We start from the raw sequence: 14,034 nt of genomic DNA on the forward strand, positions 1-14,034 counted from the left end.
TAAAGCCCCGCCGGCTGAATAGTGCCAAGAAGCAGTTCAGGAGAACTGACAGCGGCCGCGGCTGGACTCCGGCTGCAGCGGAAAGGTGAGTATACAATTTTTTTTTATTTTAACGACTTCCTGGGGGTATTTTAGGATGAATTGCAGGGAAGGGCTTATATATTTAACCCCTTCCCGACAATTCACCCCGCGCACGCCGGCAGCCCATTGCTTTCAATGGAGCGGCTGTATTGCCGCTCCATTGAATTCAATGGGCAAACATCGTTCTTCTCTGCCACAGCTGTTACAGCTGTGGCAGAGAAGAATGATTTGTCTTCTATATGTTCTCAATGGGGTCGGCGCTGCTGCCGCCGGCCCCATTGAGCGCATATACAGAAGAAAACAGGAATCGCAGATCGCAGATAGGTGCGATCTGCGATTTTTTGTTCTATAATTTATCGGACGAGCGCATAAAAAGCGCTCATGTGTCCGATACCATTGCAAAGCAATGGTTTTAAAAAATCGCCGGACGCATGCGCATGCGCAAATCGCGGCTAAAAACGCCTGTCTGACTAAGGCCTTTAAGAGTGATGACTTGCCATGAGTAAGAGTGATGACTTGCCATGAGTAAGAGTGATGACTTGACAGACATAGGAACTGTAAATATGAAGGGCAATATAATGACCTAATCAGAGAAAAGATCAGAAACCATGACTGTTCTCTAGAATAAACAAAGGAAGTAATATATAGTACATGCCAACTATATATTATGCTTTGGAGTTCTGTATGCTTCTTTTTGAAGTGCTTTTAACTTGAACATATACAGCTTTGTAAATAAAACTATACTGGCAGCCTTAATAGTTTGTGTAACCCATGCACTTTTATTTACTCAGTCCAGTTTTTATTATGTTTAGGATTTGTCTCCTTTTTTTACTCTAAATACTATTATATGCAAAAGCAAGTTAAACATGTTTTAGAATAAATAAATAACTACAGTATTGTGATTTATCGCATAAACATTAACCCCTTAGGCCTCATGTCCACGGTAAAAAGATGATTTAAAATCCGCAGAGTTTTTCCCGCACGCGTATCCACGCCCCATAGGGATGCATTGGACACCCGCAAGTAGTTAAATACCTGCGGATGTCATTTTTCCCTTCAGGCGCGGATTGCGTGTGCGGGGGGAAAAAAACGGCATGCTCCATTTAATTGAAGCCTATGGAAGCCGTCCGGATCCGCGGAACACCCATACCTAAATTAAAACGTACCTGTCCGGATCTTCCCTCCTTCGCGGTTGGATCTTCTTTCTTCGGCCCGGCGGATGTGCCTGGCGCATTCGCGCGGCACGCTGCCGGCGTGCCGAGCACATCCGCCGGGCTAAAGAAAGAAGATCCGTCCGCGACGGAGGGAAGATCCGCAGCGTCCGGACAGGTAAGTTTAATCTTTTTTTTGGCCTCATGTTCCCGGGAAAAGAGGGACCCGCTGCGTGATTCTGCATGGAGAATCCGCGGTGGGCCTAATTTTCCCCGTGGACATGAGGCCTTAGTGACCAAGCCTGTTTGCACCTCAATGACCAGACCAAATTTTGCACATCTGACATGTGTCACTTTAACATAAAATATCTCCGTAAAGGTTTTGCATATCCCAGTGATTCTGACATTGTTTTTTCGCCACATGTTGTACTTCATTTAGGTGGTAAAAATAGACCGATAGAATTTGTGTATAATTATTAAAAGCGCCAAAATTGGGGGAAAAAATTTAAAATGGTCATTTTTTCACATTTTCAATTGTAATATATCAAATATGTGCAAACATACTGTGCAAATTTTTGATAAGATATGTATTTCCATCTGTTTACTTCATTTTGGATGCACATTTGAAAAGCTTTCGTTTTTTTTTAACCATTTAGGAGACATACAAATTTAACATTGATTATCAACATTTTGAGGAACACTTTTTTTTCCTACACCAACCTAACATTGCAAGGGCTCATAGGTGTCAGAATCATAGATACCCCCACAAATGACCCCATCATTTTAAAACCTACACCCCTTAATGTATTCACTGAGGGGTGTCAGGAGTATTTTGACCCCACAGTGCACATGAAAATGAGGATTTGCAGCCCAAAATGGACACCCCTGTTTGTCCCATGTTCAGAAACATACCCATTGTGGCCCTAGTATTATGTCCGTATGAACAAAGGGGCCCAAACCAAAAGGAGCAGCCAGTGCCTTTCACAACAGAGATTTTGCTTGAAGGTGTTTTAGGCCCCATTGCCCACTTGTAGGGTCCTTGAGCAGCCAAAACGATATAGAACCCCCACAAATGACCCCATTTTAAAAACTAGCCCCCTTAACGAATTCATCTAGGGGTGTACTGCTTATTTTGACCCTACAGTTTTTGAATGAATCTAAGCAAAGCATAAGGAAAAAGTTACGATTTTCATTTTTTTGGCAATTGTGTCATTTTAAAAACAGTTTTTTTTGTACAGCACATATATGAATGAAGACTTGCACCCCAAAATGGATACCCCCGTCTGTCCTGCGTTCAGAGACATACCCATTGTGGCCCTAATCTTATGTTTGTATGCACAACGGGGCCCAAAATGAAAAGGAACAGCCGATGGCTTTCAGAACAGAAATTTTGCTTGAAGGTGTTTTAGGCCCCATTGCACACTTGTAGAGCCCGTGAGCAGCCAAAACGATGGAGAACCCCCACAAATGACCCCATTTTGAAAACTAGACCCTTTATTGAATTTATCTATGGATGTACTGCGTATTTTGATCCCACAGTTTTTGAATGAATCTAAGCAAAGCAGAAGGAAATAATTACGATTTTCATTTTTGTGGGCAATTGTGTCAAATTAAAAACTGTTTTTTTTGTACAGCATACATATAAATGAAGACTTGCACCCCAAAATGGATCACCCTTTTTGTCCCGTGTTCAGAAATATACTAAATGTGTCCCTAATCTGCTTACAAGACACATGGCTCGGCCTGTAATAGAGGGAACACCTGTTGGATTTCAGGACACAACTGAATAAATTCCAGGCCCCATTGCCCACTTGTAGACCACTTGAGCGGCCAAAACGATGGAGACCCCCACAAATGACCCCATTTTGAAAACTAGACCCTTTAACGAATTCATCTAGGGGTGTACTGTGTATTTTGATCCCACAGTTTTTGAATAAAAAGCAGAAGGAAACTAAATAAATTATTTTAATTTTTATTGGCAATTGTGTCACTTTAAAAACTGTTTTTTTTGTACAGCACACATATGAATGAAAACTTTCACCCCAAAATGGATCCAATGCATGTGATTGATCCGTGGATTACCGCTGATCAAGTGCACGCAGAACCCATAATTCCCATCCGGTCATGTGTGACCGGCCTAATGTTAGATCACTACTTTTTTATCACGTGACCGGGGACCGCTCAACGAGGCCACCGGTCACTGCTCCAAGCACTCAGCAACCGTTGATCGCTGAGAACAAGAAGATTTAGAATTTCCTGGGCTCCCCGGCTCCTGCGAATGTGTCCGGCATTTTGCATGCGCAGAAGCCGGAAGGGTCCATGGAGGATAATCGCATCTGGATTCAAATGCGTAAGCCACTGAGAAGATGTTTCATCTCCTCTCACCGATCGCATCGGTGAGGGGAGATGAAACTTCCACTTTAAGAACTTTTACGTGATCGCCATTATGCATTGGATAACAGCGATCACGTGACCAGTAACCGCATACCGCGGCCCCCCGTGACATCTCCAGGCTCCTGGCTACCTTGGTAGCCAGGAGCAGGGAGATTTTTTAATTTCCTGGGCAATCTTTCACTTTTGCGCATGCGTCCGCCATCATGCTGACGGGTGCATGCGCCGAAGCTGGGGTAAGGTCCGCGAATCAACATCCCATCAGGGGACAAATCCGGGGACCTTGAGTATGTAATTTCATCTCCCCTTATGGATACGATCCGTAAGGGGAGATGAAACTTTATCTTTTTAAACTTTTTTTTTTTTTACTATTTAACTTTATATGATCACCGTTATCAGATGGATAATGGTGATCATGTAACTGGGAACCGCATATAGCGGTCCCCAGTCATATCTCACTGCACTCGGCTATCTGTGACAGCCGGGTGCAGGGAGATTTTGAATTTGCCGGGCTCACCGGCCTTCTGTGCATCCGTGCCACATCGGCCCATGCACAGAGGCCAGCGGTGGATCCCGAGAGAGGCAGGAGAACTTGCAGGAAGGGGGGGGTGAGTATTTTCACCTTCCTTCATGGATCCGATTCATGAGGGGAGGTGAAACTTTACTTTTTTAAAACTTTTCTCCACTTTTCTGCAATTGCCGTTATCCAATGGATAACGGCGTTCACGGTATCGGGGACCGCGGTGAGCAGTCGCCGCTGACATCTCCTGCCTCTCGACTACCTACAGGAGCTGGGAGGCAGGAGATTTTAAATCTCCCGCGGCTGACATAATGCCACCCGGCGCGCATGCGCAGAAGGCCGGCTTTGGGGCCCGGAGGACCAGGACAGCGGGGAGCAGTGCGGCGGACAGGGGTGAGTATTCTCAGCTGCCCCTATGGATCCGATCCATGAGGGCAGCTGAATCTTTAACTTTTTAAAAACTTTTAAAAACTTTTATGCGATTGGCATTGCCGGGGGGAACTGCCTGCAGCGCAGGATGACAGCTCCATGCTGTCGGCTACCTGCGGGCACCGACAGCATAAAGCTGTCACGTCCAGAGCCCACGTGGCTTTAATTCCTGCAGGACACATGTTTTTACGTCCTAAGGGACGGCACATGTGAATTCCAGTCTGGGGAGTACACTAGAATGTCATCGAGATATATGACCAAAAATACCCCCAGGAAGTCGTGGAAGACCGCGTTCATAAATCTCTGGAACACCACGGGGGCATTACAAAGTCCGAAGGGCATGACTAGACATTCAAAATGTCCGAACAAGGTATTGAACGCGGTTTTCCACTCATCTCTCTTTCAGATGCGAATTAAATTGTAAGCCCCCCTTAAGTCCAATTTGGAAAATCAGTGGGCTCCTACTACCTGATTCAATAAATCAGGAATCAGGGGCAAGGAACACTGGTTCTTCACTGTAATTTTATTCAAAGCCCGATAATTCACACAAGGCCTCAATGTCCCATCCTTCTTCTCTACAAAGAAGAGACCTGCCCTGGCAGGGAACCTGGACAGCCTGATATGTTGTTTGGCCAGAGACTCTGAGATATAGGACTTAAGGGCTTCGTGCTGACGTCCAGACAAATTGAAAATGGCTCCCTTAGGGATGGGACTGTCGGGGATCAAATCAATACCACAGTCCCACTCCCTATGGGGTGGCAAAGTCTCAGATAGTTTCTTGGAAAATACGTCACGAAAATCAGAGAAATACTCAGGAATAATAATGGCATCTGCTGAACACACGGATATAGTAGCTAAGTAACTATGACAGGTCAACCAATGTGTCAATTCCCGACTGGACCAATCAAATCGGGGATTATGCAGTGCCAACCAGGGCATACCAAGCACTACATCAACGGACATCCTTTCCATTACCAAGAACGACAGATTCTCAGAATGGAGAACACCCACAGTGAACTGCAAAATGGGAGTCCTCCATTGTACGACACCTGCCGACAGAGGGGTAGAATCAATACTAGTGAAGTGAATGGGAATCTTTAACGCCCAGAATTCAGTCATCAGAGGTCTGACAAAACTTAAACTAATCAAATTGGCGGCAGCACCCGAATCAATAAAAGCTTGAACGGACTGAGTGAAATTCCGGAAGCCAATCTGACAAGGCCCCAACAATTTAGGGAGTACCTGTGATCCTAGGCGATCCTCCCAAAAATTGCCTAGGATCTGAAGTTTTCCGCCAGTTCGGACTGATGTTGTAGATGCTTCTGAGGACAGGTCGCTACACGCGATGTCCGGCTTTCCCACAATAGAGGCAGAGACGATGAGTCATCCGGAACCGTCGCCGTTCCTCGGGACGTAGCTAGTCCACTTCCATAGGCTCGGCAACAGAAGTTGGCATGGGAGAAGTGGGAGCAGGTCTGCTGAATTCCCTAGCCTTACGAGCCTGACGCTCCTCTCTTCTGGATCTCAGCCTCCTGTCAGCTTTGACCGCTAATTCCATCGCATCATTGAGTAGATCCTTGACAGTGTCAGACAGACCCAACAAAAACACATCTTTAAGGGCGCTATCATTCTGGTGTCACCTGCTTACTGTCTAAATTTAGAGCAATAGTCCTCTACCCACTGCTGCCCCTGGCGTAGAGACATGAGATGAGATACCGCCAACCCTGCATGGTCCGGCTCATCAAAAATACCTCCAAGTTCCTGAAAAAACAAATCAACTGACTGCAGGCAAGCTGAACTCTCGGGCAAGGAGTAGGCCCATGTCTGGCGGGGACCCCGAAGTAAGGACATAATCAATTCAACTTTCTGGGTTCCTGAGCCAGAGGAGCGGGGGCGCATCTGAAAATACAATCTACATGCCTGCTGAAAAACAATAACTTGCTCCTCTCCCCTGAAAATACCTCAGGAAAAGGACACTTGGCCTCGGGAATAGAAGGAGCGGTAGAAACATGCACTAACTCCCGCTGCTCCTGGGCCACCATACGACCGGACAGGCCTTGGATCACGAACTCTAAATCCTGCAACTGACTTGTGAGGGTACTCAGGGCCTCCATTGGAGAGCAATTTTAAGGGCCAGTTATTATGTTACGGTATACTACCCGTGATACGTCAGCCCGGGTACCGTAGATCTCACCCACAACCCCTGTCCCTGTCTGCTTGCCTCCACTCCTGGATAACCTGTGGCGGGCAACTGGGCGTCAGTCCCTACTCTAACTGGTGACCGAAAAAGGGACGCTGGTGTACCTGGATGGAAAGGGTAGAATACCGACAGAAAAGGCAGATGTAAATAACCAACACGAACAATACTAAGCCGAACTGAGGCAGATGGAAAACCTGGTGGATAATAGCAAGGTATAGCAGACAAGCTGACAGAAGCAGGAGACCAACAGAGGCAGACTAGCTAGCACAATGAGGGAAACCAATAACTGGCAGTGATTGCAAGTCTCTGCCTGATCTTTAAACAAAAGCCTCCGCCCAGGGGCGGAGAGAGGGAGACAGCCAACTTGCAACAGAATATAATAAAAGGGAGCTCGTGCACGGCAGCTGCACTCACAGGTGCGCGCGCGCCACCAACACCACGCCGGCCAGGCACCCGCGCCCCCGGCAGCCAAATAACAAGCTGGGGGGACCAGCAACTGCCGCATGGTAACACGTTCATTTTGCATGCACAAAAAGCAAACTCGTCTGACTGAGGCCTCCATCTTACTTCTGCTAAAATTTGAGCAACAACGAATCTAAATTTAATTTAATAAAATCTGTGACTTTTCTTGATATATTTATTCTCAAGTACTTAAAAACAATTGTACAAATTAGCGGGGCTTGGTCAAAATGGACCATTAGGTCAGGTTAATCTACTGGCAATATTACTGATTTATCCCAATTAATACTCAGACCAGAGTAGTCTTTAATGACTCGAATTGTTGTCTCTAATGACCTTTCAGCATCCTCCAGGAATAATAATATATCATCTGCGTACAGCGCAATTCTTCCCTCATTAGTTCCCCTATATTCGAGTTTAGTCTTATTTTCCTTGCAAGGGTTTTGAATGCTATTGCAAAGAGTAGCAGAGAAAGAGGGCATGCCTGTCGCGTTCCCCAATTGCATGCAAATGTATTTGTACGACTTCTATTTACACAGGCCTTAGCATAAGTGTAGAGAAGTTGCACCCATCTCATAAACTTGGGACCAAATCCCATCTTCTTTATTATCTCCCATAGGAAGAACCACTCTACACTAACAAGCACCTTAGCAGTGTAACGATTGTGGATGTGGAACCACTGTGTCAACCTACTGGGTAGGTGATGATCCAATCAAGCACGGCTGACAGCCAACCCCAGCGTGGGAGGTAAGATACCAGATGTACAAACCCCTTATACAGATGGAAACTAGGGTTGGCATCCCGATAAGGATGCCTACTTCCTGTAGGCGCTGACTGACTGACCCTGACAGGACAGAACACCTATAAAACAAAAGATAGAATAATACTGGGGCGTACAGAAATAAAGGAGGTACAAGCTGACAAGGATAAACAGAGAAGCAGACTCACAAGGATAAAAGACAGCAGGATACACGAACTGAGGACAAAGAACATGAACAGATAGCAAGATAACTGCCGGAGCAGCGGCTAAACATGGAGTTGTGGAAACGAATCACACAACAACACTACAGCACTGTCTGAAAGCCCCAGGGTGGCTATATAGGTCGGTGATTAGAAAAGGTACATCAGCTGAGCAGGAGGCCCAGAAGCAATTAACCATAGGAGTGCTGGAAGAGAATAAATGTAAGTTAAGTGAACAGTGAGAGCAGGACGACACCCACGTCTGCCAGACACAGAAGCAGAGGATTGTATCTGAACAGTGCACCTAACAAGCAGTGTCTAGTGAGCATATTATCTGCTCTACCATGTTGTCTGTTGGCATCTGCAAATTGAGGAATAGTCTTCTAATATTAATTGCCGTTGATCTTGCTGGGATAAACCGACTCTGGTCAGGATAAATAAGGTCTGAGATCACATAGGAAAGGTGATTCGCCAATACTTTTGCTATAATTTTTATGTCTGCATTCAGTAATGATATAGGCCCATTGGATTCTACCAATCAGGAGTCTTTTGTTTGGTTTAGGGATAATAGTAATTATTGCTTCCATTGTGGTTGAGGGTAGTTCGCCTCTGTGTGTGGCCTCCTGAAATACCATTAACAAATGTGGTAATAGCTTTTCTCCGAACTCTTTATATATATATCTGCCAGTAGCCCATCAGTGCCTAGTGCTTTATAAAGCCCCATTTACATGCAGAGATCACTCAAAACGTGTCAGAAACTGACAGTTTTGAGCGATCATTTTGCATTAGCTACTAATGGATTAATCAGCCCATTAGTAGCTAACTAGTTTCATTTGCATTGATTTAGAGAACAGTGCACGGTCTGTTCTCTAAATACATCTGCTTTGTTCTGCTATGGGAAGCAGGTTTGCATACAATGCTATCAGCACTGCTCGTGGAGAACACAGCATGCCGCCCCTGTTATCAGGGACAAAGGATTTTATGCTGACTTGAAGTCAGTGATGAATGAAGAGTGCATGGTAAGTGCATGATGGACACACATTTACACATAATGGCTATTGCTCAAAAGCCGTTGTGGGGCTTTATTTTGTAAAGATGCCACTGCCTCCTGCAGCTCCTCCAGATCCATCGGGGTATCAAGAAACTCTTTTTGTTGTTCAGATAAACTGGGTATCGCTATAGGTGTCAAGTATTGTATAATCTGTTCCTGCATTTTGCTGAGCCTAATTGCAGATGTATCTGTGTCAATAGTATCCTGACTATTTCACAGGCTTGTAATGTATGTGGAGCCTGTCTTCGCTCAAGATATAACTGTCAGCATTTGCCCACTTTTCTCCCCCTCTTCAAAATGAGTTTGTTTTTTAAAAATGCTTTCGTTGGCTGCAGTTTCTAATGCATATTGATTCGGCATTTCCTGAGCCTCTTTCCAATTAGTTAGTGTTTCAGGTGTGCTATTATTCACAAATACAGACTCCGTGTCAGTCAGTTGCTTTTGAAGCTCCCATCCCAAAATACTATGTCTCTGTTTGACCTGTGTTATCTTTTGAATGAGAATGCCTCTAAAATAAGCTTTCATGGTTTCTTATTTTGTAAACGTTACTCTTTTATTTATCCATCAATGTAGCTGTCTGAGGTCTTGCTTTTTGTGGGACACGTTGTATTTTTCAATAGTACCATAAAATGTGCTGAAAAACTCTTAAAGTTTTCTAAGTGGAGTGAAATGGCAGAAAAGGCTTAAATTCTGCCATCTTTGGGGGGGCGGGAGGGTCTTGGTTCTACAGTGTACACACTAGATAATTCTATTTAATGGGTCTGTAAAATTACTACGATACCAAATCTATATAGTGTTGTTTTTTTTTTTTTGCTCTACTACTTTTAAACTATAAAATATCTTTGGAAGAAAATTTTACTATTTTCTCCTGCCATATTTTGACAGCAATACATTTTTTATTTTTCCATCGACATAGTTCTGCTTAGGTTCATTTTTTGCAGGACGTCCTGTAGTTTCTATTGGTACCATTTTGGAGTATATATATATCTGTTTGATCGCTTTTTGTAAAATTTTTCTCGTAGAGAAAGGGCTCCTGCACACTTGCGTTTTTCTTGTGCCTTTTTTTCACGCTATACCGCTGCCTTTTTTTAACACAATTGTCAATTGGACTTTCTAATGTTAAAAATGCATTGCACAGAATTGCAAAGCACAAACTTGCGATGCGTTTTTAACATTAGAAAATCCCATTGACAATCGCGTTAAAGAAACGCAGCGATCTCGCGTGAAAAAATGTGCAAGAAAAACACAAGTGTACAGGAGCCCTAAGGGTGACCTAGAAAGCGCAATAATGGCGCTATTTTTTTTCTGACAACATTCACTGTGCAGGGTAAATAATGCATTACTTTGATAGATCAGACTTTTTATGGATGCAGTGATACCAAATATGTGTTTGGGTTTTTATTCAGATTTTTTTTAATTACAAATATGGCAAAAATAAATTTTCAAAACTTTTATTACCTTTTATTTTTTTAATAAAACTGATTTTTATGTTTTTTTTAGTCCCCATAGGGAACAGGATCGCTTGCTTGCTCCTGTAGTATGATGTAATACCATAGTAGTACATTATACCGCAATCTGATAGGCTTTCAGAAGGCCCCTGGCTGCCATGACAATGGAATGGCACCCCATGATCTCATCCGATTGGGGAATTTAAACAGCCAGCATCTGCATAGCATGGAATGTGATCAACACCTGGCCCTTTCCATGCAAACCCCAGAACCTCCATGGCGTAAATGTACAACCTGGAGTATTAAGGGGTTAAAGGGGTTGTCCCGCGCCGAAACATTTTTGTTTTTTTTTTCAATAGGCCCCCGTTCGGCGCGAGACAAACCCAATGCATGTGTTAAAAAAAAAACCGTTTAGTACTTACCCGAATCCCCGCGCTGCGGCGACTTCTTCCTTACCTTAGCAAGATGGCCGCCGGGATCTTCACCCACGATGCACCGCGGGTCTTCTCCCATGGTGCACCGTGGGCTCTGTGCGGTCCATTGCCGATTCCAGACTCCTGATTGGCTGGAAACGGCACACGTGATGGGGCGGAGCTACGAGGACCAGCTCTCCGGCACGAGCGGCCCCATTCACCAGGGAGAAGACCGGACTGCGCAAGCGCGTCTAATCGGGCGATTAGACGCTGAAATTAGACGGCACCATGGAGACGAGGATGCTAGCAACGGAACAGGTAAGTGAATAACTTCTGTATGGCTCATAATTAATGCACGATGTACATTACAAAGTGCATTAATATGGCCATACAGAAGTGTATAACCCCACTTGCTTTCGCGGGACAACCCCTTTAAACCTTTTTTTTAACTTAGAGAAAATTTCAGTTTCCATAAAAATGAATTGTTCATGTGTCTTCAACAAAGATCAACCATGATTTAAAAAGAGGGCCTACAACAAAAGCCAGGTTTTACATCATTCAATGATTTATTTAAACTCTCCAACAATCAATATGCGCAAAAAGTGTGCTCCAGCATATACAGAACACATCAAAAATAAATTGAATACAGAAGTAATAGTGCTTAAAAACAAATTGGAAAAACATTGTGGATTGTAAATGGCATAATATCATGTCAATGATACCTGTTATCTCCCTGTCTATCCTATATTTTCAGTTACTCCTATTACTACGTAATTCCATATATACTGTAAATATGTTTTTTAGAATTAAATTTATAGAATCTTCATTGTAATATATATATGTGAAAGCTCTCACTGACTCACTCACCGACTTGCCACTAATTCTCTAACTTCTGGGCGTCGTACAAACTTGAAATTTGGCACAACCATTTAGATCCTCAATAGCAAAATCAAAGGGGTTGCAACTTGATTATTCAATGCTAAGTGCAAAAGTAAGTCACCCCCTATGTAATGTAACTAATAACATGCATCTGTACCGCACAAACATGAAATTTGGCACAACCATTCCTTACGTCCGAAATAAGAAAAATAAAGGGGCTGCAAAAATCTGCGATGGATGAGAAACCGTAAAGCCTAGGGAAATGATATGTATATGGAGGAAAATCTACTTCACCTCTATGTGTGTATACTGAGGAGAATCTAATGCTCCTCTATGTGTATATACTGAGCAGAATCTACCCCACCTCTATGTCTATATACTGAGAATATAGCTGACCTCTGTGTGTATATACTGAGGAGAATCTAGCAATCCTCTATGTGCATATGTTGAAGAGAATCTACCCCACCTCTGTGTGTATATACTGAGGAGAATCTAACTGACTTCTGTGTGTATATACTGAGGAGAATCTAACTGACCTCTGTGGGTATATACTGAGGAGAATCTAACTGACGTCTGTGTGTATATACTGAGGAGAGTTTAACTGACTTCTGTGTGTATATACTAAGGAGAATCTAACTGGCCTCTGTGTGTATACACTGAGGAGAATCTAACTGACTTCTGTGTGTATATACTGAGGAGAATCTAACTGACCTTTGTGTGTATATACTGAGGAGAATCTAACTGACCCCTGTGTGTATTTACTGAGGAGAATCTAACTGACCTCTGTGTGTATATACTGAGGAGAATCTAACTGACCTCTGTGTGTTTATATTGAGGAGAATCTAACTGACCTCAGTGTGCATATACTGAAAGTCTGTAAAGTACCTAAGGACTACAGGGATGGAGCATGCCTTTAAGGCTAAAAAGGGGTTGCAACCTCCTGTCTAAAGGGTAAATTTGAATAATAAGGGGTGTGACCTTTAAGGGTAGAAAGTGAGGAGAGTAGGAGGGGTGGCATATTCTGCAGACGGACATTGGTACATGCAGTCTGAGGAGAATCTAATGCTCCTCTATGTGTATACATATTTTAATCCTCGGTTCTTCTGAAGTAACCACGACTTCATAAAATTTTCTGTGTTAACAACAGGTAAATGCCTGTATCAAATTAACTCGGACAAAGCCGGGTACATCAGCTAGTTAAATATAACATTTACAAACATTAAAAACACTAGCTTTGGAATTACTGAAAGCTGTATTTTTATTGTGACAATTATCCAAAAGATGATGAAGGGAATTTTTAAAAAGTCACAAATTTGCAAATTTGTAACATTTACACTATTCACACCAATTCGGTTAAAAAGAGATGTGGCTTAGTGAGAGGGGATTTAAATATCATTTATACTAGACACTGACATCTAAAATCAGTGAGCGGGTTTTCTATGGATCAATTTCACTGTGAAACCACATTATAATGGGAAAATTGAATGTTCTGAGTGACTTCCAACAAGGCAAGGTTATCGTTGCTAGACTAGGCAGAGCTACTACTTCAAAAATTGCAAAACTTGGGGGTTTTCTCATGCAACAGTGTCAAGTGTATACTGAAAATGGAATGTTGTGTTAGGAAAAGCATCCAGTTTAAGACGTTAGTATCTGCCCTGAAACGTTAAATGTTTATGGTGTCCAAACACTTGCCTGGCCATGTGTGTAAGTATATACAAGTTGAATTAAATAAATCATAAGGTTAGGTTATTTTACCATTAAGAAAAGTTTTCTTAATTACTCTTTTTAACATTAACCTTATTACTAGAGATGAGCGAACGTACTCGTCCAAGCTTGATACTCGTTCGAGTATTAGCGTGTTCGAGATGCTCGTTACTACAGGCGAGCACCACGCGATGTTCGAGTTACTTTCACTTTCATCTCTGAGACGTTAGCGCGCTTTTCTGGCCAATAGAAAGACAGGGAAGGCATTACAACTTCCCCCCTGCGACGTTCAAGCCCTATACCACCCCCCTGCAGTGAGTGGCTGGCGAGATCAGGTGTCACACGAGT

Source organism: Eleutherodactylus coqui, chromosome 1 (genome assembly GCF_035609145.1).
Source record: "Eleutherodactylus coqui strain aEleCoq1 chromosome 1, aEleCoq1.hap1, whole genome shotgun sequence".
Taxonomy (NCBI): Eukaryota; Metazoa; Chordata; class Amphibia; order Anura; family Eleutherodactylidae; genus Eleutherodactylus; species Eleutherodactylus coqui.